The sequence below is a fragment of the Schistocerca nitens genome, chromosome 8, assembly GCF_023898315.1.
Source record: "Schistocerca nitens isolate TAMUIC-IGC-003100 chromosome 8, iqSchNite1.1, whole genome shotgun sequence".
Lineage (NCBI taxonomy): Eukaryota > Metazoa > Arthropoda > Insecta > Orthoptera > Acrididae > Schistocerca > Schistocerca nitens.
In genome coordinates, this window is record NC_064621.1 from 521,130,232 (window position 1) to 521,146,160 (window position 15,929).

Genomic DNA, 15,929 nt, shown 5'->3' on the forward strand with positions numbered 1-15,929 from the left:
CTCTCTCTGTGTGTGTGTGTGTGTGTGTGTGTGTGTGTGTGTGCGTGTGTGTGTCGGTCGAACAGGTTGTTGAAACTAACTTTGTATCTACTACAACCATGTTACCATACTCACGCAACTTCCATGTTAATATTTTTGCCGTGACGTACCTGAAACAAAAGAGAAATGATCTTAAGTTTATAATTAATCATCACACGATGCTTTGGGAAGAATATGTAATGAGACAACTGAAATTTTGGGAGAAAAAGAAAAACATATATACAAAAGCTTTCTATTTTTTCTATTACAGTATATATTCAAGTACTACATAATCTTAGCAAGTATTTCATATTCCACAGTCGAAAAAGGTTTAGTGAGAGTGGCAAAATTTTATGAATATGACTGATTTTACCAGTATAGCGCAAAGTTCCTATGACCACTGGTAGCTCTACAGCTATTTTCAAATTCAGTGAGGCTATCGTTTAGCTTTTCACTTCGATCTTTCATATTCAGATCCAGTGATGTTACGCATGCTCACATATTCAAATATTATTGTAAGTATGTGCCTAAGATAGTGGGAACTGCAACTTCGTTGTTAAAAATGAAAGAAACAACTGTAACACTTACGTGAAGAATCAAATTTAGTAGGATTTTGCAGCTGTCGCAAGTAATGTTACCCACAGGACAGTATTCAAACCTTTAAGGTCGACATCTTCCTCCGAATGCCTCCGGTCGGTACCAAAGGCAAGCACAGAAGTTTATGTTACCACATTAATGCAGTCACCAGAGACAAAGTTTGTATTGACCAACAGACAATTTTTTTTTTTTTTAATTTGTGGTAGGGTTCTGTGGGACCAAACTGCTGAGGTCATCGTTCCCTAGTCTTACACACTAATTAAACTAACTTACACTAAGGACAACAGGACAACACACACACTCATGCCCGAGGGAGGACTCGAACCTCCCTCCGACCGGTGGCGGCGGGGGGGGGGGGGGGGGGGGGACGGAGCCGCGCGAAACGTGACAAGGCGCCCGAGACCGCCCGGCTACCAAAAGAAGATATTTATTTATCTGTCGATATGTCATATTAAGTACTTGCAAAAAAAATTGATGTCACAAGAGTTACAAACTAGTTAGCTTTCTTTCTGTTAAGGCTGTTACCGTACAAAAGGATTATTTGTTCTCGGGCTTAACTTTACCGTTCTATGGCCAGGACGTTGAGGAATAGGACACAGCGGGTACGCTCCGTTTCGAAATAATATTGACGTAGAGTAAATACCTGGTGGGTATAATGAGAGCGCAGTTACTCATGAACGTCCAATATGAACTATAGTTATCTTTGTTGTTGTTGTGGTCTTCAGTACAGAGACTGGTTTGATGCAGCTCTCCATGCTACTCTATCCTGTACAAGCTTCTTCATCTCCCAGTACCTACTGCAACCTACATCCTTCTGAATCTGGTTACTGTATTCATCTCTTGGTCTCCCTCTACGATTTTTACCCTCCACGTTGCCCTCCAATACTAAATTGGTGATCCCTTGATGCCTGAGAATATGTCCTACCAACCGATCCCTTCTTCTAGTCAAGTTGTGCTACAAATTTCTCTTCTCTCCAATTCTATTCAATACCTCCTCATTAGTTACGTGATCTACCCATCTAATCTTCAGCGTTCTTCTGTAGTACCACATTTGCAAAGCTTCTATTCTCTTTTTGTCTAAACTATTTATCGTCCACGTTTCACTTCCATACATGGCTACACTCCATACAAATACTTTCACAAACGACTTTTGACACTTAAATCTATACTCGATGTTAACAAATTTCTCTTCTTCAGAAACGCTTTGCTTGCCATTGCCGGTCTACATTTTCTATCCTCTCTACTTTGACCATCGTCAGTTATTTTGCTCCCTAAATAGCAAAACTCCTTTACTACTTTAAGTGTCTCATTTCCTAATCTAATTCCCTCAGCATCACCCGACTTAATTCTACTACATTCCATTATCGTCGTTTTGCTTTTGTTGATGTTCAGCTTAGATCCTCCTTTCAAGACACTGTCCATTCCGTTCAGCTGCTCTTCCAGGTCCTTTGCTGTCTCTGACAGAATTACAAAGTCATCGGCGAACTCAAAGTTTTAATTTCTTCTCCATGGATTTTAATTCCTACTCCGAACTTTTCTTTAGTTTCCCTTACTGCTTGCTCAATATACAGATTGAATAACATCGGGGATAGGCTACAACCCTGTCTCACTCCCTTCCCAACCACTGTTTCCCTTTCATGCCCCTCGACTCTTATAACAGCCGTCTGGTTTCTGTACAAATTGTAAATAGCCTTTCGCTCCCTGTATCATGTGGCAGCGAAACTTGGTAGATATGCTAATTCGTTAATAAGGAATTGATTTGCACCGAAAAGAAATTAGTTCCAGTTTTGGCCACCAGGTGCAAATCTGACGCTGTGAATACAAGGAAGACACACAGAAATGTTTCCGTATGTATTGGAGTAGAACCTGGATGAGGTAGCGAAGGTCAAACAAGTGAACAAGGCACATTTTATTATTAAACATTCCCCACGCAAACAATGGTTTCCACCCATTTGCGGTCTTTCTAATTAGGAGTCACATGCTGTACAAGGAGGTCTAGATAACGTGAAGACATCACGGTACACATGTAAGGCTCTCTGAGTGTATTATCCGCAAAGAAGAACAGACCAAGAATAAGTGAATCCACGCCACACCGTCACATCGTCGAGTGCAATGACTCTTTGTGCACAACACGTATGTCAAATTCGGCTGTTGTGTGTATTCATTGCATCCTGTAGTCTTAGACGTGCCTCGTCACTCCGTACTGTGTTGCCCAGGCACACGTCATCATCTTCCATCCGTGGCAGAAAAAGAGTGAATTCAGTACGTTGTTGCGGATCATCAGGTTTCAGTTGTCAGCTGCTGCGCCATCTGGATCTTGTATGGGTATCAGTGTAATACAGGCGTCGAAACCTTCCATATTGTTGACCATGGGGTGGACAATTCTCGCGACACTGGACGAGCGCTAGCACTACCAGGAGCACGTGCTGCATGGTCAGCAACAGCACCTCTTCAGTAACTTCCACCACGATGGGACGCCTTCCAGGAACCACACCAAGCTCACCTGTGTTTTCGAATTTCATCATCATCTTCCTTAAACCTTCGAGTTTCTCCTCAGATCTTTCAGACGGTGACACTCTCTCAATGCAGCACTGTAATCGCCGCCGTTCACATAAAAACAGTTTCACTAACAGCGATACTGGCTCGTCAGTGCGAATATCATGCAGCGTACAGCGCCAGATTTGGATCTGGTTGCCAAAACTGGAACTAACTTTTTCCAACGTAAATCAGTTCAGCATTAACGCATTGGCATATCTACCAAATTTAGCCGCTGTATGATAATTACTGCCCAAGTGGACCTCCGTGTGTTGCTGCACTTAACTTACAACCACGTGATATAAATGTAGACATAAACAAGTTTACAGCTTTTTTCCGAGTTTTCCCTCTTTTGGGGTCATTAGAAGCATGGTCATTTTTCAGTTCGTTAATGTAAATTTGAGGAATGAGATGTAAACTGATGTTAGGGCTGATGCTTTCCGATATAATCTCACGTTAGGGCTGATGCTTTCCGATATAATCTCACCGCACAAAATAGTCGGAACCTTAAAATGGTCACACATCACTTCGGAGCAACGTATCTGGTCCTGCACACGTACGACGCGGTCATCCGACCCTCAGCTACTAATGCACTTCGTGGCAGTGAAGGGATATGTTATGTGCTAGCCCATTATGTGAAACCAGCGCAATGGTGTGTGTCGATATGGAGACTTGTCCGAACTGCTAAAAGGAGCTACCGTTTTTGGAAGTGCCCATCACGAAACTCTGAATAAAGCTGCCCGAGCTGGTTGAAGTGTTAAGCATTTTGCTCAGACAAAGAGCACCAGCGAACGTGAGACTGTAATGTATCCAGCTGGTGGGTGGAGAAAAATGTTTGAGGTTTCATTTCAAACAATGAAGGTATACAAGCAGTTAGGTGGATATTAGTTTGAGTGAAACAAATACAATCGAACACGAATCAAATCAGTTCTACAGTTTTGCTGATGATGTGTTCAATTTTTCAAAAATTTTGTCAAGATTATCAAATCCTTTTTCACAAATAGGTGGCACAAAAGAGAAGAGCTCTACGTGAATGTAGACATCGGCTATTCAACATGTGTATCGAAGAAGTATGTATAGAAGTACATATAGAAGTGGAATTAAAATTCAGGGTGGAAGGATATGAACTAGATCACTAATGTCATTGCCGGCCATTGTGACCGATCGGTTCTAGGCGCTTCAATCTGGAACCGCGCGACCGCTACGGTCGCAGGTTCGTATCCTACCTCGTGCTTGACGAAACCAAGGTATTCTGCTACCTTGAAAGCAAAATAAAGCTTATCGGACGAGGCAGTGAGAACGTCAGAGGCAGAACAGCATCCACAAAGAGAATATTTTCTGCCGGAAGAAGCCTACTGGTATCAGTCACAGAATTTGAGAAAGAAATTTCTGATACTGTAAGTCTGGGTTACAGCATTTATGGAACTGAAACATGGTCACTGACGAAACCGAAAAACGACCAGAATCAAAGCATTTCACATGTATTATAGGAAGATGCTTATAATTAAGTAACTTTGGCATGCTGTGTCAATTCCAAGTATCATAGCTCAAAGGGACTTGGACTATACATGGGAAGAACGGCTACAGAACAGCACAGGAGGTAACTGACACAAATATGCTATGAGTTGAATAGAAATTACACATTCATTCGAAGTCAATAATTACGCTCGGTTCACTGCGATTTATTATGGTCTCCTGGACAATGCAGAAGGGGGGACGTGATTCTTAATAGGGTGTGTGATAACAACTAACGGCATTTGTTCCTCTGCAACGTGCTCCCGTACTGGCTACAAGGTTGGCAATGAGTTCTCGTGGAAGAGCATGTCATTGCTCCACCAGTACGGTTGACAACTGCTGGATGATCTTCCCAACGCATCCGGCACGTGCTCGATGTGATTGAAGTCGGGGAAACGGATAGGTCAGTCACCCACCTGCGCTTTTCGATGCTGTCGCGCATTATGATCCATAAAAATGAAGTCAGGCCCGAATGCACACATGGAAAGACAGACGTGGGGATGGGGTACTGTGACACAATAACGTTGACCAGTGAATGTCAAGCAATTACCTACGAGCTACCTTCTGCAGTCATCGGCAGACAACGCCGAGTGTTACGTTTGTCAGTCATCATTCAGTCGGTTAGGTAATACCAACGTTCAGAACTTAAACAACAGTGCCACGCCTTCTCATCACACTGAAGTTTGAACATTATTGGTGCACACCTTAAAAAATTGTTAATTCTTTGTTATCGTTTAGCCAATACTACTGATGTCTAATAGCCGTATTATGTCTAATAGTGCCCTGCAGACAGACAGCTGCAGCGTGCAAGCACGCCACCTTAATGCAGCAGCTGATTTCTATGTTAGTGAAGTCAGTTCTTGCTGCCTTTATGTAAGGCACCAAATTTACTTTGTGTATACAAACATCACTATTACCTCGACCACACACACCTCTTTAGTTATTGGTCTGTTCGTGCTTGTATGATTGTTGTTGAAAGTGTTTGAAATGGATTATATTGACAAAATTTTATATGTAACAAACCAGTACTAGGACCATTCGACACGATGCCTGTTGTAAAAAAAGTGGTTAAGAACCAGTCGCTAGAAGGGAAGACTGGGCAGAAATACTCCTCTGCGGTACAGACAAGAGGGAGATAGAGTCAATAATTAAATCACTGAAGACTAAGGACTCTCATGCTTATGATGGAGTGTCTAGCAGAATATTAAAGTACTGTGCTGCACATGTTAGCCCCGTATTTAGCCATATCTGTAATTTTGCCTTTAGGAATGGTCGGTTTCCTGAGCGATTAAAGTACTCAGTAGTAAAGCTCCTTTATAAAAAGGGAGAACGGGATAATTTAGATAATTTTAGACCTATTTCTATGCCATCAGTGCTTGCAAAAGCTATTGAAAAGGCTGTGTATGTGAGGATAATTGATCATTTTTTGTCACACGATTTGCTATCAAATGTACAGTTCGGCTTCAGAAGTGCTTCAACAACTGAAAATACTATTTTTTTTCTCTATGAGGTGCTGGATGGTCTGAACAAAAGGTTTCTAAAGCTTGGCATATTTTTTGATTTAACTAAGGCATCTGATTATGTTGATCACAAAATATTGCTCCAGACGTTGGACCATTACGGAATATGGGGAGTAGCTCACAATTAGTCCTCCTCTTACTTTAGCAACAGACAACAAAAGGACATTATTCACAATGTTGATAACGTCTGTAATGTGGGATCTGAGTGGGGTACTGCCAAGTGGGGGGTGCCCCAAGGATCAGTGTTGGGGCCACTCCTGTTCCTTACTTGTATAAATGATATACCCTCTAGTATTATGGGTAACTCTAAAACATTTCTGTTTGCTGATGACACTAGCTTGGTAGTAAGAATGTTGTGTGCAACAATGGTTCGGTTTCAAATAGTGCAGTACATGAACTAAGTTCATGGCTTGTAGAAAATAAACTAAGGCAAAATCACAATAAGACTCAATTTTTACAGTTTCTAACACACAATTCAACAAAACCTGACGTTTTAATTTCACAGAACGGGCATATGATTAGTGAAACTGAACAGTTCAAATTTCTGTGTGTTCAGATAGATAGTAAGCTGTGGTGGAAAGACCAAGTTCAGGATCTTGTTCAAAGACTTAATTCTGCCATTTTTACTATTCGAACGGTATCTGAAGTGAGCGATCTTTCGACGCGAAAATTGGTCTACTTTGATTATTTTCATTCGCTTATGTCGTATGTTCTTATATTTTGGGGTAACTCTTCCCATTCTAAAAGGATATTTTTGTCTCAGAAACGGGCTGTTCGGACAATAAGTGGTGTAAGTTCACGAACCTCTTATCTACCCCTGTTCACGAGTCTGGGTATTTTGTCATTGGCCTCTCAATATGTATATATTCCTTACTGTCATTTCTGGGTTAATACTATTAGCTTATTCCCAAGAATAATCTGTTTTCACTCGGTTAATACTCTGCAGAAATCAAACCTGCATTTGGATCAGACTTCCTTAACTCTTGTGCAAAAAGGTGTGCGGTATACTTCTGCATCCATTTTCAATAAGCTTCCACTCGAATTCAAAAATCTTAGCAGTAATCCACGCGCTTTCAAATAGAAACTGAAGAGTTTCCTCATGCGTCACTCCTTCTATTCTGTCGAGGAGTTCCTTGAAAAATTAAGCTGATTCTTATTGTATTGTTGAATGCGTTTACTTAAACTTATGGACTGACTTCTTTCGGGTTCATGAACATTTAATTTTATCTGTTATTACCTTTATGTTGTAATTTCATGTACTGACACTGAAACGTCCCCTTAGAAAAATTATGAATTACTCTGCTGGTAAACTTTATTTGATTTTCAAACAGCTGAACAGAACTGAACGTACTCAGACATTTCTCTCTTTACTTATTCTGATCAACACAAAACTGACACATAAAATATTAAGCGCAACGCAATCTGACTTTCAATAATCCCTACAAAAGAATGGCCCTGACTAACAATAACCTATACCTTTCATGAATCACTCACCTCACAAAAATCTTCGTTACTCGAACTACTGCAATACAGCGAGCGCCAATACTGCCAGCTAAATAAAGGATTCTAACTACTGAAGGCACTAACTACTGATAGGCATAGTTACCAAATTAAAGATTTTGATAGAGAACAAACAATGTATTTACCTTAATTACGGTTCAAAAAATGGTTCAAATGGCTCTGAGAACTATGGCACTTAGCATCTTACGTCATCAGTCCCCTAAAACTTAGAACTACTTAAACCTAACTAACCTAAGGACACCACACACATCTATGTCCGAGGCAGGATTCGAACCTGCGACCGCAGCAGTCGCGCGGTTCCGGACTGAAGCGCCTAGAACCGCTCGGCCACCGCGGCCGGCCCTTAATAATGTTCAAAAGTCACGATATCTAATATTACAAAATTTACTCTTTCTGATGGACACACATCCAGATCGTCCGCTCTCAAAATTCTGCCATCTCTCTTCCCACATCCACCACTGCTGGCGGCTCACCTCCAACTGCGCAACGCTACGCGCCGTTCACCTCCAACTGCCCAACACTACAGTAGCGAATATTCCAACTATGCCAACCAGCCACAGACTGCACACAGCACAGCCAGTAATTTTCATATAGAGCGCTACGTGGCGTTACCAACATAAAAACCTAAACAGCCTACCTAAAACACGTTCCATGACCTTGGAGATTTGCTCCTCAGTTTGGTCCTACGGAACTTGACGTGAATATAAAAATAAAATGGGAAATGTATAAAATAAGATTATCGATTATTTTTCGGTGCCCCTATTGAGGAGACTGATGATCCATTGGAAAATGGGTGAGTGGTGGACAGAAGGGAGGGAATATAGGGTGTAATATTGACAGCTGCTGCTTAAAATTCGCAGACGGAATTATTTAGATAGACAGAAGCTGTTTAGCAGATCAGTACTGTTAATTCGGCTGTAAACGCACCACAGCCGGCTGCACAATGGAGCTGGCTCGGCTGTCAGCCGGCCTACGCCCACGTAACGGGCGCCGGCAACGCCTGGTGACGTCCGAATGAGCTCCGGTGGCCGTTGGCGGGCAGGTCAATATGACGAGGCGAGACGCGGCGCCGTCATGAATATGGAAGCCGGCGCCGAAATTGCGGTGAATGCTCATAGTCAGCGATTACTGGCGGCTCGTAAAGGGCTCAGCACGCGGCCGCGCCACTTGTTGATAGACCTGCAGCATGGTCGGGCGCCTCATTCCACATGGCAGCCATTCAGCAGCGACGAGACGAGCGCCACTGTACTGAGCGTGACGTAACCTGCCAACTGAGCCATTAGGAAAAACAGGCAAAACAGCGACTCTTTGGACCACAATACAACTCGCCAGCTAGCTACTGTCCAGTTTCTAAATCTACACTACTGGCCATTAAAATTGCTACACAAAGAAGAAATGCAGATGATAAACGGGTATTCATTGGAAAAATATATTATACTATAACTGACATGTGATTACATTTTCACGTAATTTGGGTGCATAGATCCTGAGAAATCAGTACCCAGAACAATCACCTCTGGCCGTAATAACAGTCTTGATACGCCTAGGCATTGAGTCAAACAGAGCGTGGATGGCTTGTACACGTACAGCTGCCCATGCAGCTTCAACACGATACCACAGTTCATCAAGAGTAGTGACTGGCGTATTGTGACGAGCCAGTTGCTCGGCCATCATTGATCAGACGTTTTCAATTGGTGAGAGATCTGGAGAATGTGCTGGCTAGGGCAGCAGTCGAACATTTTCTGTATCCAGAAAGGTCCGTACAGGACCTGCAACATGCGGTCGTGCATTATCCTGCTGAAATGTAGGGTTTCGCAGGAATCGAATGAAAGGTAGAGCCACGGGTCGTAACACATCTGAAATGTTATGTCCACTGTTCAAAATGCCGTCAATGCGAAAAAGAGGTGACCGAGACGTGTAACCGATGATACCATCACGCCGGGTGATACGCCAGTATGGCGATGACGAATACAGGCTTCCAATGTGCGTTCACCACGATGTAGTCAAACACGGATACGACCATCATGATACTGTAAACAGAAACTGCATTCATCCGAAAAAAATGAAGTTTTGTCATTCGTGCACCCACGTTCGTCGTTGAGTACACCATCACAGGCGCTCCTGTCTGTGATGCAGTGTCAAGTGTAACCGCAGCCATGGTCTCCGAGCTGATAGTCCATGCTGCTGCAAACGTCGTCGAACTGTTCGTGCAGATGGTTGTTGTCCTGCAAACGTCCCCATCTGTTGACTCAGGGATCGAGAGGTGGCTGAACGAGCCGTTACAGCCATGCGGATAAGATGCCTGTCATCTCGACTGCTAGTGATACGAGGCCGTTGGGATCCATCATGGCGTTCCGTATTACCCTCCTGAACCGACCGATTCCATATTCTGCTAACAGTCATTGGATCTCGACCAACGCGAGCAGCAATGTCACGATACGATAAACCGCAGTCGCGATAGGCTACAATCCGACCTTTATCAAAGTCGGAAACTTGATGGTACGCATTTCTCCTCCTTGCACGAGGCATCACAACAACGTGTCAACAGGCAATGCCGGTCAACTGTTGTTTGTGTATGAGAAATCGCTTGGAAACTTTCGTCATGTCAGCACGTTGTAGGTGTCGCCACCGGCGCCAACCTTATGTGAATACTCTGAAAAGCTAATCATTTGTATATCACAGCATCTTCTTCCTGTCGGTTTAATTTCGCGTCTGTAGTACGTCATCTTCACGGTGTAGTAATTTTAATGGCCAGTACTGTACATTGCAATACTCCCCCTGTATAAACCTAGAAATCGTTACCGGAGGCAGAGATTATCTAGATTCCGACACACCCCTTATCATCCATTGGTGATGCACTTAGCACAATGGAAATACGCTATCTAAAATTTGGCTCCAACATGAGGACTGAAGGTGGAGAATTGCTATGAAATCAGTTAATAACTACATTTTAGAACCAATTTATTATTAAAATGAAATGTAGGGAGCACTACCTATTTTAAATGAAATTCAAATCAAAATAAACTGGTCATTTATAACAAAAATTCGACATCGAATACAAGCAAACCGACAGACTGACAATGCGATTCTAACATGACAGAGTTAGTCAACACAATTCCAGGGAAGGATAGTGCATTCAAGCTGCACATTCCCGCAATGGTGTGAATAAACCGCACGAAACTGAAATTTATATGGACCCTCATGAAATGGTAAACTTTTATGTGACGGGCCGATGCTCACCACTCTCTTGTCCCGATGCACGTCAAGATATGGGTCAGCACGAGATCTGCCCCAACCCGGAATCTGTGGACTGCGCTAAGTCACCGGCACCTCATCCCAGCAAAGAACATCAGAATGATCGCCCCCTCAGTGATCGAGCACGAAGTTGCCTCTAAAACGACCGATCCATCAGTATCTACGATCATGCGTCCCTGTACCTAACTCCCACGTTAGCGCCACCACGATAGCAAGGCAACATGTTAATTACTTCTGTCCAATTGCCTGAAACTGCAATGTTAATTAATTTCCCTCCACGCGATATATCAAGTAGAGGGCCAATGAGGGTGCATTCTCCTCTGAAGGTTTGTTGCGGAAATTCTCGTCTAACGTCAAGATCCGATAGGCGAATCAGAGTGTTGTTTGTACAATTCAGAATTTCCAACAGGCCAAGCGAACGCGACGGGAACTCTACCAGCTCCCGTTGCAACAGCAGCGGACCTGACGCCTTCAAGAATTGTGACTTCTCTCCAGATGTTATCAAGTGGCGAGCGAGCCCTTACGACTCAAACCCCGGTAGCCGGGCATTGGACAACACCGTACGCCACACCCTCGAAAATCCCATCCGCGTCCTCCTTTTTGTGACACGAGAATCTCGCTAGCCTCGCTCGAGATGCTCTACCGCCCTCATGAACCAGCGACTTAATCCTCTGAGAGACGAGCTGACTGCCCTGTTACTCTTAGTGTTGTGTGCATTGGCTGTTCCCCAACTCCTGGAGAAACGGAATGCAAGGTTCTAATGAATTACCTTGGCCGGAGCGACATAAATTCAGACAGATAACCCTTGCACTTTCATCAGACTACTCAGAATCAGATTCAAATAAAATGATGAGAATCATGAGTCCCGCATATCTCCAGTCATGTCAACGAGCGGATAGTGTTACCTTATTAACACTAAGCTGTCCGGCGACACCGAAGTGGTGTCGTGCGCGATATAGCAGTCAACGGCCGGCGACACCACAGTGCTGTCGTCTGCATAGTATCGCTCAGTGGCCGGCGACACCACAGTGGTGTCGTGAGCATAGTATCACGCAGTGGCCGGCGACAGCACTTTAGTATCTTTTGCGTTCTGTTAGTGCTTTGTTTAGGTAACAGTAAGTTACACACGTCAACCAGGTTTTTGTTTTTATAAGTACTTGTGCTCTTTCATCATGGCGGACAAAAGAGACAGTAGGATTATTTACGATGAATGCCCGGAAGTCTTGAATAAAAATCTCTCGGTGTACATGCCGCGTCAATTCAGGATAAAACTCCAAGCTTTCGACCACTACCTCCATGGTCGTCGTCAGGGCTAAAACTGACTGTCGTGAACTAGCGAGGTTCCCACTTTTATATGCAAAGGACGGCTTCTGATTGGCTGGAATACGTCATAGCAGTTTTAGCCCTGACGACGACCATGGAGGTAGTGGTCGAAAGCTTGGAGTTTTATCCTGAATTGACGCGGCATGTACACCGAGAGATTTTTATTCAAGAAATACGAGTCGCGAAAGACTTCGTAGCCGCCCGGAAGTCTTCTCTGCCGTTCCGGACAACTTGAGCGATTGTGAAGAAGACACTGGATATAAAAAAAAAAATGAAAGTGAAGCAGAATCGTAAGAAGATAGTGAAATACGTCCAAGAAGAATACGGCGACCGCTACGGTTGCCAACTGATTCGGCTGAATCAACGAAGAAAGGCATTGCACAGTGGTCAGACTTGGATTTACCGAGGACCAATAATAAATTTGTAGGATCCCCGCGTCCAAAAATATTTGCCAAAGATGCACAGAGCGTCGAGGATATCGTCGAATTACATGTTGGGAACGATCTATTTGAATATATTAGCAACGAAACCAACAAGTACTACAGTCAAATTTGCGATAGAAGGAAACTGGGTTTAAAAAATGCCAAATTTGTCGACGTTACGGGGCCCGAACCTAGAAAATAGTTTGGGCTTGCTATCCTTATCGGAACTGTAAAAAAAAGCAAGGATCGATGATTATTGGTCAACGAATCCGTTGATAGACACACCGATATTTCGCAAAACGATGTCCCGCAACCGATTCAGACCAATATTATCATTTTTACATTTTTCCGACAGCAACAACAAACCGGATAATGCCGACCGGTTTGTCAAAGTGCAAGTTGTAATTGATTATTTTTCAAAAAAGTTTAAAGAAACGTTTAATCAAAGTCAAAACATCTCAATTGATGAAGAAATGATATCGTGACATGGACGATCAAATTTTAAAGTTTACAATCCGTCGAAAATTACGAAATACGGCATACTCATTCGGATGCTGTCTGATTCGATTACGGGATACATTTCCTCATTCAACATATATTCCGGCGCTGGACAGCCTTTAGCAAAAACATTGACATCTTCTGATGGAAAGTGGCATCACCTCTGAATGGATAATTATTATAACGGTGTAGAACTTGCAGAGAAAATTCGAGTTTCTGGACCAATACGCCAAAAATAGAGGATTTCCGGAAAATTAAAGGGTGCAAAAGTCAATGCGTTTGAAGCTTGTCATCAACGGGAAGGTGACAAGCGGCCGGCGACAAGCCAAGTAATCCGAATCAGCGCTGCCGGCGCCAAGCGAATAAATTTGTACGATACGTGCGGACGGCAAAGTGTTAATGGAAGGAGGCACTTCACAGTTGAGGTCTTGCTAGAGTTTTCATAAAGCGTTTTCCATAAGGAACGTAACATTTGGCATTACTGACGTTCTGTTAAGTTGGCGGCACTGAACGTTGCACGATTTTCATCATTTCCTTGTTCCTAGTAATGGAAACTTTCACGACGGAACTGCGTGTTGTCACTTATTACAAATGTGGTCAGTGTAGTGCGGAGAACATTCGCAAACTCCGTAGAATGTTTGGTCAATGTGGTGCACCGAATAAGTCGAATGTGATGAGACACCTTGCTAAATTTGAGAAAACCAGTTTCGGTTGTGGATTTAACCCTCGACGTGTTCTCGTGTTCATCGTTCAGCAGCAAACATCGCCATCGTAGGTGATAATCTTGCTATAAGTCCTGTGAATTCTGTTCACCGACGTTTACAACAATGTTGCTTATCCCAGGATCGGCATGCAAAGAATTCTAAAATAAGGCCTGCCTCTTTGGGCCTATAATATCCAGGGAGTCCCAAGGACCAATCAGCTTACTGCTTTCTCGGAGCAACACAGTGGTAGATGGCGCTGCATGCCTTGCATTGGTGGTGTCATCCGCGCACCAAACCGGCTAACAGAGTATAGAGTTCTGCCGTTACATGGACTGCGCATGTTCGTCACGGAAGCTATGTCGTCCGTTAACCCAGGGAGCCAATTCTGACGGCCTCCCTATTATGCGGAATGAATGTTCATTCCGCAGACACATGTACAGCATCACTTTCTGTTAACTGCAGTCCTTAGGTCCTTCGCATTATTTTGGACGGTGAGAAATTTCGCCTCACATAGTTTTCATTCTAGGAAAGCACCATTTCCGACGATACACAGGTGGTGTCCAAACGGGAGTGGTAGACACTGGTGTATTCTCCGCTGTTATCTCAGTATTCGTACGTTCAACAGTAGAGACGGTTTCGCGTTACTACATGTGAGTCCAACATTAATCTTTGAATTATTCTTTCATTTAGCTCTGCTTGCATCCACTGTTGGACCGTCCTCACCACTTCCTTTGTAACACTTATTTTAGGGACGTATGACTTTAATCAGTTTGAGTTCCGTTGGTTGTTGCGTCAGCAGTGCTCCTAATTGCACCTTAGAACAAGCTTTAAACCATTCAGATAATTTGGGACATTAGACCTTGTAAGTAATTTTATGACTGCGGCTCATGCCTCTTGTCGTCAAATCGTGAGCAATGATTTTCATTTTTTAGTATTAAGAATTATGAACATCTTAAGTCAATAGTACGGTTTTTATAAAATTAGTACAAAAAAATTTTACTCAGAAATACACCTGAGAATATACCTGCATGGTACGAAACTGGTTATACAAGTCTGTGAGCGACTACAATAAAACAGCCAAGGCATCAAGTTGGACTCTCAATCAGTTTTACCAGAATTTCAAGGTCTCAGTATATTTTAATTTTTTGAGTGTTCCTTTCAGTATGTACTGCGATACCCAATTGCGACAAGAACTGAAGCAAAGCGATCATAAGAAGCGCAGACCATTTGCTGACTGGTGATTGTGTAGCAAAGAACGGAAAAATTTTCGTCAGGAAAATAATTTTCACTAGTGAGCCACCCTTTCTGTTAAATGGCTTCGCAAACAAGCAAAATTCCAGCATTGGGAGAATAGAAAATCCTTGAATAATTATGGAGGAGCCATTAAATCCACAACGAGTGACCGTGTGGTGTGGAATTTTGACCCAGGTCTGGGCCGTACTACCTCGACGATGGCGCCGGAGCCGCATCAACAGTGCACAGCAAACACAGCAATATGTTAAGGAGGTTTTCTTGGTCTGAGCTACACAAGAGGTTTGGTTTCAACAAGATGGCGCAGCCTCTAACACGTCGACTGCAACAATGTACTTGATACGAGAGTGGTTCCACTGAAGGGAGGATTCCTCATTGCAGTGGCGTGAATTGGCCGCACAGATCTTGTGACTAGACACCATGTGACTTCTTTCTGTGAGTGTGTTTGAAGTCTCTTGTGTGCGCCAACAGACCATTATCACTTCCAGAGCTCAAACCCAGATTTTGCGTATAATTTTAGAACTAGAGAGCCAAGTGTGTGGAAAAGGAGTAGAAAATATCTTCTAAAGAACGAGAGTGTGTCTTGAAGAGTCGTGGACAGCAATTGAGCAATAGTATATTGCCCGCCCCGTTGGCCGTGCGTTCTAACGCACGGCTTTCCGGGCGGGAAGGAGCGCCTGGTCCCCGGCACGAATCCGGCGGCGGATTTGTGTCGAGGTCCGGTGAACCGGCCAGTCTGTGGATGGTTTTTAGGCGGTTTTCCATCTGCT